Raw genomic sequence first — 18,896 nt, 5'->3', positions numbered from 1 at the left:
AAGCTTTGAGGTGATTCTGGGGATGCCCTGGCTCGCCATGCACGAGCCTAAAATAAGTTGGAAGGAGGCGGTGGTGTGGTTCACATCTCAGTACTGTCAGGAGAATTGCCAGCCAGAAGGAATCAAGAACACCTTAGCAGGAGCCATACAAGAGGGCACGCCAGCGATGCTCCCTCCGAAGTATGAGGAATTCAAAGATGTGTTTGACGAAAAGGAAACGGAAACCTTACCCCCCCACCGTCCTTACGACTGTACGATCGATCTTGTGCCAGGGGCCAGCATACCGGCGGGAAGGATTTACTCGCTCACAGAGACTGAAAGGGTGGCTCTGAAAGAGTTTTTGGAAAAGAACCTGAAGCGAGGATTCATCCGCCCGTCACAGTCTCCGGCCGGGGCGCCTTTGTTGTTCGTGAAGAAGAAGGGGGGGGAGCTCAGCCCGTGTAATGATTACCGCACACTGAATCAGATCACCACCCCTAACAGCTATCCACTGCCTTTAATCTCAGAGTTGCTAGATCGGCTACGTTCAGCCAAGATTTTCACGAAGTTGGACTTGCGGGGAGCCTACAATCTAATCAGAATGAAGGAGGGACATGAATGGAAAACGGGGTTCCTCACGTGTTACGGTCAATTTGAATACCTTGTCATGCCATTTGGGCTTTCGGGGAGTCCAGGAATTTTTCAAAAATTCATGAACGATGTATTTAGAGACTTACTGGACACGTATGTAATCTGTTACTTAGATGATATCCTGGTGTTTTCGGAGAATCAAGAGGATCACGACCGACACGTAAGAACCGTGTTAAAGAGACTGAGAGAAAACCACCTGTATGTTAAGTTGGAGAAATGTGGGTTTGACCTCGAGTCTTTGGACTTCCTAGGGTATCGAATCTCAGCGGGAGGAGTGGAGATGGACCCAGGGAAAGTGAGTGCATAAAGGACTGGGGGCAACCCGTCACGAAAAAGGATGTGCAATGGTTTCTAGGGTTTGCTAACTTCTACAGGAAATTCATCCCAGGGTTTTCCAAACTAACGGCTCCCCTGACCGACTGTTTAAGGGGAAAGAAAAAGTTCCAATGGACGGAGCACGCTACGAAGGCTTTTGAGGAGTTAAAAGAGAAATTCGCTACCGAACCCATTTTGCGCTTCGCTGATCCAAACCGTCCCTTCATAGTGGAAGCTGATGCCTCGGACTTTGCCATCGGGGGGGGGTTGCTACAAGGAGATCCCGAGGGAAAGGAGTTGTACCCCTGCGCATACTTCTCTAGGAAGTTAAAGCCTGCAGAGAAGAACTACATGGTCTGGGAGAAGGAGTTACTGGCCATTAAGGACTCTTTTGAGAACTGGAGGCAGTATTTGGAGGGAGCCTCCCATCAAATTGAAGTACGTTCCGACCACAAGAACCTGGAAAGTCTGCAAACGGCCAGGAAGCTGAACCAGAGGCAGATCAGATGGTCCCAGTTCTTCGCCCGGTTCAACTTCAGGATTACGTATCACGCCCAAGCCAAGAATCAGAGAGCCAACGCCTTGTCCAGGCAGCCGCAATTTAAGGAGAGTGAGCCCCAGGACCAGCCACAGTACGTGATCCCGCCGGAGAAATTAACACTAGGATCATGCCAACCTTCATGGGAGGAAGAGCTCAAAAGAGCACAACGGGAAAGGACGGGCATACAGCAGTACATTCACGAGGCGGGGCAGGATCCAGGCTCAGAGGTGAATTTCTACTGGCAAGATGGGTTGTTGTGGTTTAAAACGGCCAGGGTCGTGCCAGAGGGAGACTTAAGACTCAAAATTCTATGCCAGTGCCATGACTCTGTCACTGCAGGACACTTCGGGATTTACAAAACTATTCAGAATATAGCTAAAGACTTTTGGTGGCCGAAGATGCGCCGGGACGTTGAGGACTATGTGAAATCCTGTTCGGTTTGTATGCGAGCTAAACATCAAACGGGAAAACCGGCAGGGCTGTTACAACCGTTAAAGGTCCCCAGTGAGCCTTGGAAGGACCTTTCCATGGACTTTATAACTGATCTACCAAAGTCACAAGGGATGACTGCCGTTCTAGTCGTGGTAGATCTACTTACCAAGATGGCACATTTTCTCCCTTGCCCGGGGCCCTTAGAAGCGAAAGAAACGGCCAAATTATTCATCAAGGAGGTTTACCGGTTCCATGGATTGCCCAACAGTGTGGTCTCGGACCGAGGGACTCAGTTTACGGCTAAGTTTTGGAGGGCGCTCTGGAAGCAGCTGCAGACGGAGTTAAAACTCTCATCTGCCCATCACCCCCAGACAGACAGTCAGACGGAACGCTTGAATGCCGTTTTGGAGAAATATTTACGCTGTTACGTTTCTTATCAACAAACTGACTGGACTTCGTATTTACATTTTGCAGAGTTTGCCTACAACAACGCCTTACACTCCAGCACTCAGCAAACCCCGTTCTTCGCAAATTATGGATTTCATCCTAAAGCCTTTCCTAGCAGTTCGGAGGGAGTGTTGGTGCCCGCCGCTGAAGAATTTCTACAGGAGTTACAAGCCATCCAACAGACCCTGAAACAACAACTGGACGAAGCCAAGACGGAGTACAAGCGAGCTGCCGATTTACACCGGAGAGAAGCCCCCCCCCCTTCAAGCAGGAGACCAGGTATGGTTGTCCACTCGTTTCCTCCCCATGCCAGGCAAATGCAGAAAATTGCAAGATAAGAGGGTGGGGCCTTTTGAAATAGAGACTCAAATTAATCCGGTGGCGTACCGGCTGAAGTTACCCGATTCATTCAAAGTACACCCTGTGTTTCATCGATCTCTGCTCACCAAAGCAGCCCCCCCCCAGTGAGTTGCGGCCAGTGGAACCTCCAGGGGCTCCGATCAGGGTAAATGAGCAGACGGAGTACGAAGTTGAGGACATCTTGGACTCCCAAATAAGACACAAGAAATTGCAGTATTTGATCCATTGGAAAGGGTACGGGTCTGCAGATAGGAGTTGGGAAAATAAAGTTGATGTGCACGCTCCAGAGTTAGTGAAACGGTTTCATGAGTTATTTCCCCACCGTCCCAAGCCAGGTAGAGGGGGGGGGCTCAGCCTGGAAGAGGGGATGATGTCGGGATGCGGAATTGGGGTCCCGTGGACTTAGAGTCAGAAGACGAGGGGGAGGGGAGCCCCCTGTCAGACTTGAGCGAAGGAGAAGGAGAGGAATGTCCAGAGATAGGGTTGCCCAGCAACGGAGATCCTGGGAGCGCCAGAGTCTCAGAGCCAACCTTGAAAGTTCACACGCCTCCCCCTCCGCCAGGACCTCCCCTTACGCCCATACTGGAGTCGGAATCTTCAGAGGGGGAGGGGCCGGCGCTTCCCCCCTCACCGCGTACTCGACGACGAATGAAGAGACAAGAAAGGGGGAGGGGGAGACAGGTGGCCCCGGAGGGTGGATTGAGGCGGAGTGAAAGGCTTCGCGCCCGTTTGGGTCCTACTTAAGAGTTGGGTGGGAAAGTGCACTTCGCTCTGTCAACTATCTTTCCATGTCGCAGGATCTGTAAGTCAGTGGCGCTTTATGAGAAGGCGCAGCATTTGTGTGGATGTCACTCTAATAAAAACTGAATTGCTTTCACCCACTGGTCTGGTCCCTCAGTCTCATCCTGGACCCGACAGCTTGACAGAGCCACCTAAATCGCTCTCAACACTCTCTCCACGGGACGAGGACAAGATGTCAAAGGGAGCCGAGGGAGGAACAAATACCACTTCTGAGACGGAAGTGAGACTCTTGAGGACTAATGTGGCTGATTTACAGACGGATGTCCAATCCTTGCTGGCAGCAGTCCAGGCGCTGAAAACGGATAATCATGCCTTGAAAGCCACGATCGATCGGATGCGAACCGCCCCTCCAGCTGCTGCGGTAAAGGTGCCCATTGGATTTCCCCCAAAGTATGCGGGACAAAGTGATCAGTTGGCAACCTTCGTGGCTCAATGTGAACTATACTTGGATGTCAGGAATGCAGAATTTCCAGGTGATGGGGCTAAAGTGGCATTCGTGATCAGCCTCCTGGAGGGAGAAGCTGCAAAGTGGGTGACTCCGTATCTGGTGAGAAAGGATGCTCTCCTAGGAAGGTACAGAGGATTCATACAAGAAATGACCGAGATGTTTCAAGACCCGCAAAGAGCGGAAACTGTAGCGCGGCAGCTAGGCGCCCTGAAACAAGAAAAAGGAACTGTTTCCGAGTATACTAATGCGTTTAAAATTTTATCCCAAGAGACTGGCTATAATGAGGCAGCCCTGATGTTCATGTACCGGAGCGGACTAAACGCGGAGATCCTGGATGAACTGGCCAGGACCGCCCCCCCCACCGACCTGCCAGAACTTATTTGGCTGTGCCTGCAGATCGATCACCGACTGGAGGGGAGACGCCTGGAGAAGAGACAGGAGGCCCCTAGATACTCCGCCTCGGCGCCTCGCAGCAAGAATCCCTCCACTTCGGGAACGACGAGTAGCGCGACCGAAGGGCAGGGGGGGGGCCAGACCAAGGCTCTCGGAAGAAGAGAAAGAGAGACGACACCGAGAACGCTTATGTTTCTATTGTTCCAAACCGGGTCATATGGCCCGTGATTGTGGGCTAAAGAAGGGGAAGACGGAGCCGTCGGAAAACTAGAACACCCAGTCCACGTGAAGGCCGGTGGACTGGGGGCAGCGTTGTACAAAGGCCCCCCGATGACCCAGCCTCCCTCCAAAGGAGTGCTGGTTCTACCTGTGCGGATTACAACTGCCAGAGGAGTGATGTTCAACTCTACTGCCTTAATCGACAGTGGAGCCTCCACCAACTTCATTGACGCAAAGCTGGCCAAGCATTATGGCATCTCTAGCTGGACACTGGACACCCCCCTTTCCGTGGAGACCATTGACGGGAGACCCCTGAAGTCAGGGGGGGTAACGCAAGCCACGGAGGAATTGAAGCTTCAAATTCCCGGGCATGAAGAGCTCATCTCACTGTACGTGTCAGATCTTTCAAGCTTTGAGGTGATTCTGGGGATGCCCTGGCTCGCCATGCACGAGCCTAAAATAAGTTGGAAGGAGGCGGTGGTGTGGTTCACATCTCAGTACTGTCAGGAGAATTGCCAGCCAGAAGGAATCAAGAACACCTTAGCAGGAGCCATACAAGAGGGCACGCCAGCGATGCTCCCTCCGAAGTATGAGGAATTCAAAGATGTGTTTGACGAAAAGGAAACGGAAACCTTACCCCCCCACCGTCCTTACGACTGTACGATCGATCTTGTGCCAGGGGCCAGCATACCGGCGGGAAGGATTTACTCGCTCACAGAGACTGAAAGGGTGGCTCTGAAAGAGTTTTTGGAAAAGAACCTGAAGCGAGGATTCATCCGCCCGTCACAGTCTCCGGCCGGGGCGCCTTTGTTGTTCGTGAAGAAGAAGGGGGGGGAGCTCAGCCCGTGTAATGATTACCGCACACTGAATCAGATCACCACCCCTAACAGCTATCCACTGCCTTTAATCTCAGAGTTGCTAGATCGGCTACGTTCAGCCAAGATTTTCACGAAGTTGGACTTGCGGGGAGCCTACAATCTAATCAGAATGAAGGAGGGACATGAATGGAAAACGGGGTTCCTCACGTGTTACGGTCAATTTGAATACCTTGTCATGCCATTTGGGCTTTCGGGGAGTCCAGGAATTTTTCAAAAATTCATGAACGATGTATTTAGAGACTTACTGGACACGTATGTAATCTGTTACTTAGATGATATCCTGGTGTTTTCGGAGAATCAAGAGGATCACGACCGACACGTAAGAACCGTGTTAAAGAGACTGAGAGAAAACCACCTGTATGTTAAGTTGGAGAAATGTGGGTTTGACCTCGAGTCTTTGGACTTCCTAGGGTATCGAATCTCAGCGGGAGGAGTGGAGATGGACCCAGGGAAAGTGAGTGCATAAAGGACTGGGGGCAACCCGTCACGAAAAAGGATGTGCAATGGTTTCTAGGGTTTGCTAACTTCTACAGGAAATTCATCCCAGGGTTTTCCAAACTAACGGCTCCCCTGACCGACTGTTTAAGGGGAAAGAAAAAGTTCCAATGGACGGAGCACGCTACGAAGGCTTTTGAGGAGTTAAAAGAGAAATTCGCTACCGAACCCATTTTGCGCTTCGCTGATCCAAACCGTCCCTTCATAGTGGAAGCTGATGCCTCGGACTTTGCCATCGGGGGGGGTTGCTACAAGGAGATCCCGAGGGAAAGGAGTTGTACCCCTGCGCATACTTCTCTAGGAAGTTAAAGCCTGCAGAGAAGAACTACATGGTCTGGGAGAAGGAGTTACTGGCCATTAAGGACTCTTTTGAGAACTGGAGGCAGTATTTGGAGGGAGCCTCCCATCAAATTGAAGTACGTTCCGACCACAAGAACCTGGAAAGTCTGCAAACGGCCAGGAAGCTGAACCAGAGGCAGATCAGATGGTCCCAGTTCTTCGCCCGGTTCAACTTCAGGATTACGTATCACGCCCAAGCCAAGAATCAGAGAGCCAACACCTTGTCCAGGCAGCCGCAATTTAAGGAGAGTGAGCCCCAGGACCAGCCACAGTACGTGATCCCGCCGGAGAAATTAACACTAGGATCATGCCAACCTTCATGGGAGGAAGAGCTCAAAAGAGCACAACGGGAAAGGACGGGCATACAGCAGTACATTCACGAGGCGGGGCAGGATCCAGGCTCAGAGGTGAATTTCTACTGGCAAGATGGGTTGTTGTGGTTTAAAACGGCCAGGGTCGTGCCAGAGGGAGACTTAAGACTCAAAATTCTATGCCAGTGCCATGACTCTGTCACTGCAGGACACTTCGGGATTTACAAAACCATTCAGAATATAGCTAAAGACTTTTGGTGGCCGAAGATGCGCCGGGACGTTGAGGACTATGTGAAATCCTGTTCGGTTTGTATGCGAGCTAAACATCAAACGGGAAAACCGGCAGGGCTGTTACAACCGTTAAAGGTCCCCAGTGAGCCTTGGAAGGACCTTTCCATGGACTTTATAACTGATCTACCAAAGTCACAAGGGATGACTGCCGTTCTAGTCGTGGTAGATCTACTTACCAAGATGGCACATTTTCTCCCTTGCCCGGGGCCCTTAGAAGCGAAAGAAACGGCCAAATTATTCATCAAGGAGGTTTACCGGTTCCATGGATTGCCCAACAGTGTGGTCTCGGACCGAGGGACTCAGTTTACGGCTAAGTTTTGGAGGGCGCTCTGGAAGCAGCTGCAGACGGAGTTAAAACTCTCATCTGCCCATCACCCCCAGACAGACAGTCAGACGGAACGCTTGAATGCCGTTTTGGAGAAATATTTACGCTGTTACGTTTCTTATCAACAAACTGACTGGACTTCGTATTTACATTTTGCAGAGTTTGCCTACAACAACGCCTTACACTCCAGCACTCAGCAAACCCCGTTCTTCGCAAATTATGGATTTCATCCTAAAGCCTTTCCTAGCAGTTCGGAGGGAGTGTTGGTGCCCGCCGCTGAAGAATTTCTACAGGAGTTACAAGCCATCCAACAGACCCTGAAACAACAACTGGACGAAGCCAAGACGGAGTACAAGCGAGCTGCCGATTTACACCGGAGAGAAGCCCCCCCCCCTTCAAGCAGGAGACCAGGTATGGTTGTCCACTCGTTTCCTCCCCATGCCAGGCAAATGCAGAAAATTGCAAGATAAGAGGGTGGGGCCTTTTGAAATAGAGACTCAAATTAATCCGGTGGCGTACCGGCTGAAGTTACCCGATTCATTCAAAGTACACCCTGTGTTTCATCGATCTCTGCTCACCAAAGCAGCCCCCCCCCAGTGAGTTGCGGCCAGTGGAACCTCCAGGGGCTCCGATCAGGGTAAATGAGCAGACGGAGTACGAAGTTGAGGACATCTTGGACTCCCAAATAAGACACAAGAAATTGCAGTATTTGATCCATTGGAAAGGGTACGGGTCTGCAGATAGGAGTTGGGAAAATAAAGTTGATGTGCACGCTCCAGAGTTAGTGAAACGGTTTCATGAGTTATTTCCCCACCGTCCCAAGCCAGGTAGAGGGGGGGGGGGCTCAGCCTGGAAGAGGGGATGATGTCGGGATGCGGAATTGGGGTCCCGTGGATTTAGAGTCAGAAGACGAGGGGGAGGGGAGCCCCCTGTCAGACTTGAGCGAAGGAGAAGGAGAGGAATGTCCAGAGATAGGGTTGCCCAGCAACGGAGATCCTGGGAGCGCCAGAGTCTCAGAGCCAACCTTGAAAGTTCACACGCCTCCCCCTCCGCCAGGACCTCCCCTTACGCCCATACTGGAGTCGGAATCTTCAGAGGGGGAGGGGCCGGCGCTTCCCCCCTCACCGCGTACTCGACGACGAATGAAGAGACAAGAAAGGGGGAGGGGGAGACAGGTGGCCCCGGAGGGTGGATTGAGGCGGAGTGAAAGGCTTCGCGCCCGTTTGGGTCCTACTTAAGAGTTGGGCGGGAAAGTGCACTTCGCTCTGTCAACTATCTTTCCATGTCGCAGGATCTGTAAGTCAGTGGCGCTTTATGAGAAGGCGCAGCGTTTGTGTGGATGTCACTCTAATAAAAACTGAATTGCTTTCACCCACTGGTCTGGTCCCTCAGTCTCATCCTGGACCCGACAGGCCCTCCAAGAAGCAGTTCATGGCTACCATTGGTTTCCTCCACAATGCCCTGGGTTGCATAGCTCTGGAGAATGGGAGTAATTCCAAGAGTGGCCTTCTCACTGAGGAGCTTTTCTACCTGCCCCTTCTCATCCGCAGTAAGCCAGTCCACCATCCCGTCTCTCTTCAGTGGGAGAAGACAGGACGGTAAGGGGCCAAGTGATGAAATGGGGAGGGGACCAACATTTGGCGCACTGACACTGGGATCCCCACCACAGGTCTCCATTCCAAGGGTCCTCTCTCAAAGTTGGAGCCAGGTCTCCTGTTATCAGATATTCTCTGCAGCATTTCATTTTCATAAGACAGCAGAGGAGGATCAGAAACAATGGGCGAGTTGCCACCATTGAGCTCTCAATGGGGGGCCCTCCCTGCCTTCAACTGCCACCACAGGGGCTTCTGAAGAATCATCCTGCCCTGACAGGAACAAACAAAAAAAGAGAAACTCCTTGGGAACTGCCATAATCAAGCTTTAAGAATTAAAGAACTAGTGTCTAAGATTGCTTTTTTCCTCTTCCCTCCCTGCTCCTTTCCCCTTATGTGTTGTGTTTTTCAGATTGTAAGCCAATGGGCAGGGATTGTCTTGTATTAATTGACTGTATGTAAGCCACTCTGGGAGCACTTTTGGTTGAACAGTGGGGCATGAATGAATGAATATTCTCAAATTTGATCCAGTATGTGCTTATGCTAGGCTTACAAGCTTTTGAGCTACACAGAGTGCTATTACAGCTTCTTGACTGAAGTTCTTCACAGTTCAAAAGCTTGCCAGGATACATTTTTATCTGGATTTTTTTACATCACATCTGTCTTAGCAACATCATCATCAACAACCACCACCACAACAGGCATTCTTGGGAGCTAGAAGATGTTATAGGATGAAAAGCTATTCCATTATTGACCTACATATTTAAGAGCTTTATCATTTCCGACAATGGACTGTTCACCTTTTTGCAGAATCATGGCACAGTTTGAAACTTGTATTTCAGAAAGATTATGCTTTTGATTGACACCCCACCTTAACACCCCAAGCAAGGTTGTCATATTAGGTCCCTTCATCAGGAACAACTTTTTAAATGACGGAAGAGGAATCTTGATGCCAAAGCCGTTCGTCCAAGATATTGACAATCTGCCATCTGTTCCCACATTTTAATATGCAAGGCACCAAGTCCATACAATAAAATTTAACAGAGGTTTATCCAAAAGCCACTTGTCTAGCAATCCTTGAGATTCCCAAAGAATTGGTTAAATCCATACTTATCTAATTCAGAAATCTGAGTTTTACTGAAAAACACAAAGGTGAGTCATATTTCTTGATGTGTGTAGTGCAATCTAAAGGAGTGATAGCCTAGAGGAGAGATAGGAAATCTGTGCCTCTCAAGATATTGCTGGACTCAGACTCCCATCAGCCCCAGCCAGCATGACTAATGGTCAATGATAACAGGAACTGTAGTCCAACAACACCTTGAGGACAATACATGCCCCGTCCCTGACCTATCCCTGACTTAAAGCAATCCTCAGAGGCAATTCCAATGCAGGTGCAAGCAACAATCAACACATAGAAACCAGAATGCCTTAGAGATGGCTCAGAAAAGGCTTTAAGTCTCTAAAGCCTATATGTAGGATCACACATACCAGCCCCTCTCACCCCACTAGGCACACCTTCCCTGCCTCCAGGCCCCAGCAGACATCAATACACTGGATTCAAATTTTTCATAAAGTCCAATGCATGTTGCTCAAACTACACAATCATAAAATCCAGGACACAAACAATCTAGGTTTAGGGGCATTGAGGCGACTCATGCATTCATTCATTGCATGTAGCTTCCACACCAACCTCAAGGGCAGCCCCACATAGAGCGAATTACAGTAATCCAGCCTGGAGATAAACAGTGCATTGGCAACAGTGATGAAGCTATCCCTATCCAGAAACAGCCACAGCTGTCTTAATAGCCAAAGCTGGTAAAAAGCACTCCTAGCCACTGAGGTCACCTGGGCCTCTAGCGACAAAGATGGACTATAAACCTGCTCTTTCAGAGGGAGTACAATGCCATCCAAAGCAGGTAATTGACAATTATCCAAACGCGGGAAGCACCAATCCACAGCACCTCCATCTTGCTAGGATTCAGGTTCCGTTTATTGGCCCTCATCCAGTCCACCACCACATCCAGGCACCGGTCCAGGGCTTGCACAGCCTCTCCTGATTCAGACATTACAGAGAAATAGAGCTCGGTATCACCAGTGTACTGCCGACACCTCACCCCAAAGCTCCTGATGATCACTTCCACAGCCCTCATATAGATGTTAAACAGCATTGGGGACAAGATGGTACCCTGCAGCACCCCACAGCACAACTGCCAGGGGGCCAAAAGACAATCACTCAATGCTATTCTCTGAAAACGACCCTGGAGATAGGACTGGAACCACTGTAAATCAGTGCCACCAATACCCATTGAACCAAACTGGCTCAAAGGATACCATGGTCAATGGTATCAAAAGCTGCTGAGAGATCAAGTAAGAATAATAGGGTTGCACTCCCCCTGTCCTCCTAATAAAGGTCATCCATTACGGCAACCAAGCCCGATTCATTCCTATAACCAGGCCTGAACCCAGATTGGAATGGGTTAAGATAATCTGTAATCCAATCTAGAGGTTACCAGAGCATAGATAACTGAAGTTAGACTGTCCCTGTCTAAATAGGAACGCAGCTGGGCCACCAGTCAAAGCTGAAATGCACTTCGAACCACTGAGGCCACTTGAGCCCAAGCAACAGCAATGTATCCCCAAGCTAAATACTTGGACCTGCTCCATCAGAGGGAGTGTAACCCCATCCAGGTCTCGCCATGCCCCACCCACCTTGTCTAGGAAACCATCTTGTCTGGACTGAGCTTCAGTTTTTTGACTCTCATCCAGACCATTACCAAGGCAAGCCACTGATCTAGCACATCCACTGCCACACCTGCGGATGTAAAGGAGAAGTAGAGCTGTGTGTCATCAGCATGTTGCTGACAGCAAACTCCAAAACCTCAAATGACTCCACTCAGCTGCTTCAAGTAGATGTTCAAAAGGATGAGGGATAAAATTGAACCCTGTGGAAACCCACATTGAAGGCTCCACCGGGCCAAACAATAGTTCCCAAGCACCACCCTCTGAAAACGAATATCCAAGTAGGACTGTAACCACCGCAGAGCATTGTTACCCATCCCCAACACAGATAGTCATTCCAGAAGAATACCATGGTCAATGGTATCAAAAGCCACTGAGAGGTCAAGGACAATTAATAGGACACACTCCCCCTATCTCTCTCCCGATGGAAGTCATCATACAGGGTGACCAAGCCAGTTTCTGTGCCAAAACTGGGCCTAAACGCCGATGGAAATATGGATCTAGAAAATCGGGTTCATCCAAGAGAGCCTGGATCTGGCCTGTAACCACATGCTCAAGGACCTTGCCCAAAAAGGGAAGATTTGCAACCTGTCAGTAATTATTTCGATTTTCTGAATCCAGGGAGGGTTTCTTAAGTCTTACCACCATCTCCTTTAAGCAGGCAGGGATGACCCATGTTTGAAGGAGGCATTAATCACCACCCTGGCCCAACCAGCTGTCCCCTCCTTGCTAGTTTTTATCAGACAAGAGAGGCAAAGATCAAGAGCAATATCAGACAGGCACCATCTCCATTATCTTTTCGGCACCTACCAAAGACCTTCCTCTTTCAACGATCCTTTTAAGTAGAGACCTTATCCCAGTCTGTGTCTGTGTTGGAATTGCTTTTTTAATATTTTTAAGCCTTTTTCTTTCTTTCTTTTAAAAAAAGATGTTTTTAAAGCTTTTTTAAAAAATATTTTTAAAGATGTTTTGTTTTAATATTTTTAAGGTCTGTTTTTATTATGTTTTGGTGCTTCTGTTTGCTGCCCTGGGCTCCTGCTGGGAGGAAGGGTGGGATATAAATCTAATAAATAAAATAAGAACATAAGCGGTCAAACGAACTGAACCAAGCGCCTTGTCCACATGATTGAGCCCTACTAACTGAAACGCATTCAAAACAAGACTAAACAGTGCTCTAAACAGTGGAGTCAAGGTCCCGATGGATGCAAACAAATCAAAGCCAGCCACCGTTCGTTCCATCACCTCCTTCGGGCCAGACTGTAAAAGGCCCCACTCTACCCGGAAAAGCTCCGCTGGACGACACAGTGAGGATGCAGTGGAAGCAGCAAAATATGTCTTCTTCGATGCCTTGACTGTCACTGAGTAAGCTCAATAGTGAGCACTTACTAGTGCATTCGCCTGGAGCTTTCCTCCACTTGTGTTCAAGCTGTCTTCCAGCTTGTTTCATTGCCCTAAGGTCTGGTGTACACCAAGGAGCCAAATGGGCTCTACAAAGCAGGAGAGGATGCTCAGGGGCAACTGTGTCAACAGCCCAGGCCATTCGCATATTCCAAAACCAGCCAGGGCTTCAACAGGAGTGCCAGTCATTTGGCCAGAAAATCCCCCAGAGTTGTCTGGAAGCCAGCTGGATCCAGCAACTCCCAAGGGCAGACTGTCCAAAGTTCCCTACCTCTGCAGAGGGGGAAAGGTGCTGAAAGCCTAAAACTCAGCAGGAAGTGATCCAACCATGACAGGGCCTGATGTTACTATCCCCTAGTTTCAGACCACCCTCTTCCGGCCTAGTCAAGAAAACCAGAACCAGAGTGCGGCCCGCCACATGCATCGACCCAATGACATGTTGGGACAGCCCCATGGTTGTCATGGCAACCATGAACTCCTGAGCCTGAAAACGGCCTCAGCACAGATGTTGAAATTCTTCTGAAGCAGCAGTCTGGGACTCTTCAACACCACCTCTGAGATCATCTCTGTCAGTTCAGACAGGGAGACTGCAGAGCAGCAAGGCAAGTGGCAAACCAACAGAATCCCTAATGTGTGCCGATTACCCAACGTCAGGTACAGAGCAAGCGGACAGGAAGTCTGGAGAGGGAGATGGAATCCCTATAGACCACAACAACTCCATAACAATCTACAATTTACAGTTTACAATCTAACAGAGTATCCATAATGCAATGTGCTGGAAGATGAGACCCCCCAGGTCAGAAGGCACTCTGCGAGCTACTGGGGAAGAACAAAGGACAAGTACGAGTAGCGTTGTGACTAATGACACAGCTGGGTCAAAGCCGAAAGGAAGCCCAGAGGCTGATGCGCACAGATGCGAAAAGACAGTCCAGAGTTGTACGACACACACAACAGGAACATGGAATGTGAGAAACATGAACCAGGGAAAGTTAGAAATTGTCAAGCAAGAAATGGAACGTATCAATCGAGGAAGGCCAAACAAGAGATGGATTGATTCCATAAAGGAAGCCACAGACCTGAACTCACAAGATCTGTACAGGGTGGTTCACGACAGATGCTCTTGGAGGTCGCTGATTCATAGGGTCGCCATAAGTTGTAATTGACTTGAAGGCACATAACAACAACAACAATCTAAAATTATAAAAAGAAGCAAACAAAAAGCTATAGGACACACACACACACACACTTTTTAACAAACAGCAGAATTTCTCTCTGGCTATTTGTGGTCTCTTCCAGAGCAGATGGACGATACAAGCTCCCTCCTGGCCTGAGATTCTCTCTTCCCTTTCCCCCAAGACCCCTGGGTCTAAGTCACCCCTGGGAAGGTTGGAAGGGGCTGTCCCAACTGGGGAAGGGCTGTAGCTCAGTGACAGAGCACCTGCTCCTCATGCAGAAGGCCCCTACCTTCAATCCCCAGTATCTTCAGGTAGGACTGGGAGAGAGTCCTGCCTGACGCTCTGGATAGCTGCTGCCAATCGGTGCAGACAAAACTGAGCTAGCTGGACCAATGGTCTGATTCAGTGTAAGGCAGTTTCCATTGTTCCTAATTTTCTGAGGCCAATGGTGTGAGTTCCTCGACTCTCCCTTCCTCCTCTGGGCTTTATGCGCATGAGCCTCATGCAAATATCAGACATCGGGTGAGCCTAGACGCACAGGACATACAGCAATGGATGGGGCAGGCAGCTACAATCCACGTAGGTTCTGCACCCTCATAAAAACGAGCCCCTTTGTTCAACTCTGTCTGCCTTCCCCAACCTGGCACCCCCCAGATCGTTTGGACTACAACTTCCATCAGCCCCTGCCAACTGTGGTTGAGGAAAAGCTGAGATATTTTTAAATAGCCCTCTCCCAATCCTAAAGGCAACTCAGGGGTGCAAATTTTCTTATTACATTTACGTCCTGCCTTTCTTCCATCATAGAAACCCAAGGCTGCATACATGTGGTTCCCTGGTGGTCTCTCATCCAAGCATTGACCAGACCCAGACGTGCTTAGCTTCTGGAAGATGGTGGTCTCATGTGCCTTCAGACCACAGCCTGGGAATACCTTTTGTTTATGACAATCCCACTCCACAAACCAAGACTGCCTTGGGAATTTTTTTTTAAGCAGCTGGTTCTTACTGACTCCACCTACATTTGTGCCAAGGGCCGCCCACAGGCCATCGTGGCCTTGCCATACGATCACAGGGTTTGCTGCAAACCCACACATTGCTGAAAACCTACTCCTCTCACACCCACTGTCTATGCTTATTTTTCACAGCTATTTTTATTTTCTATACAGTGCAATAAACAGAAGAATTGTTTTGTATACCAAGAAAAATAGGTCACTAACAACAGGTTTTTGTTTTTTAAAAAAAGAACTTCTTTTGCAAACATGATCCCAGGATATAATCACTTCAAAACATTTTACTTTACACTTCCTTTTCAATTGCACATTCTCCTTCATAGTGATAATCTCGTTACAAGGGCATTAGGTTCTTCTGATGTTTCGAAAGCAAGATATCTCTCACCCCAGACTTTCAGCTCACTTCACTAGGAAGCATGTCATGCTGATTTTAATGGAGCTTTACTTTCAAGTAAATGGGCTTAGGGGTCATTTCTCTGTAGTCCAACTCCTATCATCACTCTAACGTTCAGGAAGAATCAGAGCGCAAGACAAGAGTGCAATTCAGGCCAAAAAAAAAATCTTAACTCCTGCTGATTTCAATGAGATTGGAGATCATGGCTTCCAGTTACAGTATTACAAAATATAATGGTTTGGGTTTGGACCAAATCTGTACCTAGCAGGCCTTCAAATGAAACCCCCATCTTTCCTGAACTAACTGGTTCTTCATTTTCCACCCTCACACTTTTCCTGTCTTCCACTGGAATTGTTGGAGACTTCATATGTTTTCCTGTGGGCTCATCTTAACATGTTTTAATATGCCCTCTTTGGTATCGTTGATTAGTTTTATCTGCTCTTCTTTTTTATTTGTTTGATAACTGTACTTTTTTAAAATACAGGGTTTTTTTACTGTTGTTAGCTACCTTGGATCTTTTATGCAGAAAGGCACTGAAATAAAGAAAAGAACATTTGAATAGGACTGAATATTCTTCTTCTTTTTTTTTTTACAATAATTTTTATTCAAATTTTCATAAAACAAACAAAACAAAATCATAAAACATTCAAAGACAAAAAACAAAACAAAACAAAAATGATTAAACAAAAAAATAAAATGTTGACTTCCCATTTGTCGCAGATCAAATCAGTTATAGGTCTACAATATATAACAATCCTGTCTCTTAAATTATATTATAAAATCACTTTCCTCCAGTAGTTAACTTAATTAATCATCAAATCTCATAAACATTACTTTATTCTTTCCACAAGGAAAGAATAAAGGCCTCGTAAAGTAGAAAGGCAATTGCTGCCTACACTCACCCTGCTTGTATGGCCATAAATATTGGGGGGCACCCACTGTAGTAGCCAGCCAACACATAAAGTTGCAGTGCCTTATGGATAACTTTGTGGATGATCCCCAGTCAAGTCTTAGCAACAGCACAATGCTGACAGGCAGTTGCCAACTGCTTGCCTAGAATGCCCTCCCTTGTCCTTAACATGGCTGCAACCGTATCTTCTCAGAAGTAAGTCATATTGAGTTCTATAGGGCTTAGTTCCTTAATAAGCATCCTTACAGTTGCTGCCTTCAGGGGCATCCATCTGTGCTCCCATCTAACATCTCTGCAACACTGAGCTTCTTTCTTCCAATAATGGCCTGGCCTGAGGGCACGTAAACCCTTCTTGCCAGAAGCAAGTAAGCTAGATTAAATGTTCCCTAAAGGTGTTGAACTGTGACCTGGGAGACCAGGGTTTGAATCCCCACACAGCCATGAAGCTCACTGGGTGACCTTGGGCCAGTCACTGCCTCTCAGACTCAGAGGAAGGCAATAGTAAACCACCTCTGTCTGAATACTGCTTACCATGAAGATCCTATCTGGGATCAACTTGAAGGCAGTCCATTTCCATTTTGCATCACCCTAAGCTTGTGAGAAAGAATGACCTTGCCACTTCAGATGGACCTAGGAACACCCTATTTTAGGTAAGATTTCTATTTTAATCTCCAGAGAATTTTTTTGGAATGGTATGCTCCAAGCAACTGTGGTTGATACAATGTATCATGTTTAATGATGTCACTAGGGCCCGCCCCATGACATCACTAGGGCCCACCCTGTGATGTCACTAGGGCCCGCCCCGTGACGTCACTAGGGCCCGCCCCCATTTTCTCAGGTTTTTGGATGGTTCCGACCTGGCAACGCTACTGCATTCTAGTTTGTGTATTGCTTGGGAAAGTATGAATTAGATTAAGCTCACATTAAAATGCAAACAGAACTGCATTATCCCCCACCCTTACCTGTAGGAAATGTTTCCATGGCCACTTTCTTTTGTCTTCTCCTGGAGTGCAAGGCCCCAGAGACACCACGAAACTGCAGGAATGCTGGGAAAGTTGATACTTCAAAACTGGGCTGTTCCAGTTGCTTCCTGTGGACAGGGCCCTACTAAAGAAACTGCTTGAAGGTTTCACGAATTGAAGCTTCCTATTTTCAGAAGTGAATTCCAGGTCACGGAATGCATAATGGTGTCAGGGGGGCAGCATTATGGCCCTTTGCTGATGGTCAGCGGACCACTTAATGCAATTAATCTGATGGCCAATATATACTAGGAGATTTCCGCTGGTTTCCCTTTGCCAGATGTGCACATATTTAGAAAGCCTTAAACACAAGTGGAAATGCAACAGAGACAGAGATGACAGGAACATTATCTTTGTTTTGAAAGCTTTCGGAGCTTCCAAACTGATTTACGTACATATGTGCAGAGCGCATTGTGCATCTTCTTCAGCTCCCAGCACGTTACAAAAGAGGATGAAACAGACAGCTTTGAAAAGGAATTAGGAGGTTTATTTATCTTGCATTCTCTCATGCTGTCTAATCTCATAAGGAAGCTGAGCAATGTATCAAAATTATGGGATATCATGAATACAGATAGGGGCAAGTGCACTGCCAGCATCTTCTGGGAACTTCCCAGAACTAGGGAGTCAGGCTCGATGCCATGCCAAGGCCCAAGTTATGCATTACATTTTAAAGTGTACACCTAAACCACCCTTCCTCAACCCTCCAGGTGTTTTAGATTACAACCACATTAACACCATACATTTATTCCACTATCATTCCTTAACAAACTACAGTTCCCAGGATTCTTTGAGGGAAGCCATGATGGTTTAAAGTGGTATGACACTGCTTTAAATATATGGCGCAGATTGGGCCCTAGACAGCTGCAGCACCTCAAAATGTCTTCAGGATTCTTACTACACACATTAGAAATATACCCACAGCAAGACAGAAACAGTACAGGGAGGCAGACAATAGCTTTTTTGGAAAAGCAGGCTTCATCCTGCCATTGTCTCTGTTTGTGGGTGTTTCAGAGTTTGTCTTTATTAGTAGTGGTAGAAACAGTGGCAATAGTAGCTGTAGTAGTTGTAGTAATATTTTAATTTATGAATCAGCTTTCACATTTAAGTCTCAAGGTGATACACAAGCATACAATAAACACAAGTAACAACAGGTTTTAAAACAACACAAATAAACATCCAGGGCACAGACCTAAAAGAAACAAAGCAAGATTCAGCCAGCTGTGAAACCTTGTCGAAGCAAACATGTCTTCAGTTGTTTCCATAAACTGCAAATAGTGGATGCCTGTCATTTCTCAACAGACGAGAGAGGCAGCCACGCTGAATGCCCTGCTCCAAAATGTTGCAGAGCAGCAGAATTCCGATCTTTTAGAGACGTCAAGGAAAGATTCTCCTGCAGAATGCAGTGACATTATAGGTACATAAGGGTTAAGGTGGTTT

At 47.8% G+C, this 18,896-nt stretch overlaps 1 protein-coding gene across 7 annotated transcripts in view; it reads right to left on the bottom strand.

Annotated features, from left to right (window-relative positions):
• Positions 1-18,896, bottom strand: part of CCDC85A (coiled-coil domain containing 85A) — a 228,664-nt gene that overhangs the window by 163,179 nt on the left and 46,589 nt on the right. Inside the window, exon 4 of one of the 7 annotated variants that reach the window (XM_061625769.1) lies at positions 18,534-18,849. The exons of 5 other annotated variants lie outside the window; for them this stretch is intronic. The gene's annotated coding sequence lies outside the window, so the exon portion shown is untranslated. Of the gene's footprint in view, positions 1-18,533; positions 18,850-18,896 lie in introns of those variants that run through there. One more of the 7 variants, XM_061625770.1, reaches the window with a different exon arrangement.

Source organism: Rhineura floridana, chromosome 4, assembly GCF_030035675.1.
Source record: "Rhineura floridana isolate rRhiFlo1 chromosome 4, rRhiFlo1.hap2, whole genome shotgun sequence".
NCBI classification, from domain to species: Eukaryota; Metazoa; Chordata; class Lepidosauria; order Squamata; family Rhineuridae; genus Rhineura; species Rhineura floridana.
The sequence above is the reverse complement of the archived record's forward strand: the minus strand, read 5'-3'. Positions and strand labels throughout refer to the sequence as shown.